This window comes from Furipterus horrens, unplaced genomic scaffold (assembly GCF_987537825.1).
Source record: "Furipterus horrens unplaced genomic scaffold, mFurHor1.1.pri manual_scaffold_1, whole genome shotgun sequence".
In the NCBI taxonomy this organism is placed as follows: domain Eukaryota; kingdom Metazoa; phylum Chordata; class Mammalia; order Chiroptera; family Furipteridae; genus Furipterus; species Furipterus horrens.
This window is the reverse complement of record NW_028327171.1, coordinates 139,659,792-139,661,496: the sequence shown is the minus strand read 5'-3', so window position 1 is coordinate 139,661,496 and position 1,705 is coordinate 139,659,792. Positions and strand designations below refer to the sequence as shown.

The window sequence follows — 1,705 nt, the reverse complement described above, 5'->3', positions numbered from 1 at the left end:
GTTTCCCTTGCCTCTTTCTCCCTCTCTTCCCTCTCTCTAAAAATAAATAAAAAATTTTTTTTAAATGAAGAGATTCATCATGTTCATAGATTGAAAACTCAATATTGTTAAGATTTCAGTTGTCTCTAAACTGATTTGAAGACACAAAGCAATTCCAATCAAATTCCAGGATATTTATAGAAATCAATAAACTGATTCTAAGATTTAAGTGGGGAGGCAAAGGAACCAGAATAATCAAAATCAACTATGAAAAGGAACACTTGGAAGACTTGCATTGCCACATTTTAAAGCTCATTATAAATATATAATAATCAAGAGTGTAGTGCTGGCATAGAGATAGATCAGTGAAACAGAATTGATTGCCTACAAATACATGGACACTTATATAGTCATTTGATTTTCTACAAATGTGGTAAATCAATTAACAGAGAAAGGATAATCTATTCAAAACATAGGTGTCCAGTATCATACTGTTTTAAACCATCCCTTTGAAAGTATCTTTATTTGATAGAAGAGATTACTGAGGTTCATAAAGTTTAAGTTATTTTCCTAAGGTTATTCAAGACAAAATTTGGAGCTAGGAGGTCTTCTGATTCCAAGTCCTTCAATTTTATATTATACACCCCAATATAATAAGAGTTACAGTGATATTTCTGTAACAGGAGTGAAACACACTTTTGCTCGGTCTCTTCCTGCCAACATCCTTCATTCCCCATTCTGCACAAAGTGCTTAGTAAAGCCACAGAAACCATCCCTGATACAGAGCAGGAGTTGCCACAACCCCAGGCTGAGAGGGTCTGGAACAGAATCTGAAAATTATGAAACCGTATCAGAGCTTCAGAAACAAGATTTCACACCAGCAACCACATAAAGAGCCCAGCTGGCAGTAGCAACTAAACTGATGAGAACTAGTCAGTAAAGAAAAACAGAGCTGGAGAGAAGAGAAACCACATAAGGCTCTGTCCAAATCAGGTCTCTGACTGGTGACAAAGGTTGCTAGAGTCACCAATCTAGAAATCTAAAAATATCATTTGTCATCACCAAACCAGATGTCTACAAGAGCCCAGCTTCAGATACCTGCATATATCTCAGCAAGCACACAGTTAACAGTGGCTGAGAAATTAAAAGTTCAGTGTGAAGCTGTCTCAAACACTCGAAAAGGCACACAGACTCCAATTGAAGAAGAGGAGAGGGAAGTGGAAGAGGCTGATGAAACAGGTGTGGAAATTAATGACAAAGGATTATGTAGTTATGTAACAAACAAATGTGCTGAAAGCAAAGACAGTATGAGCCCTGAAGAACAAGAGAAATAATATTGTAAATGCTGTTCTGGAATTAACAAAGTAACCATCTAAATAAGAGGACTTTTTTTTTGTGTTTTAATAGAGTAACTGCAGCTTGGTTTGAAATCTGTACTGTTTCTATTATTAATAAAGTTATGACTTCTTGTAGGATTAAAAAAAGTGATAATGTTCAGAGAAAAGTGAATTGAAAATTTAACTAACTTGACTATTATCCCGACTTTATCATTAACTCAGCACTGAACTTAAAAGAGAACTTCTGAATTTACAGGGAAAACATAAGCCCAAAGAATTTATCTTCCCAAAGTCCATCCTTTAATAGATATTTACTTGCATGGTGAGGTTAAGGGGCAATAGTAACTACAAATCAAAGATAATAAGAGGACTTTCAGTGAAGGTAGAGG

At 35.4% G+C, this 1,705-nt stretch overlaps 1 pseudogene; it reads left to right on the top strand.

Annotated features, from left to right (window-relative positions):
- Window positions 1-407: 407 nt before the first annotated feature.
- On the top strand, window positions 408-1,347 carry LOC150021979 (nascent polypeptide-associated complex subunit alpha pseudogene; annotated as a pseudogene).
- The last annotated feature ends 358 nt before the right edge of the window (window positions 1,348-1,705 follow it).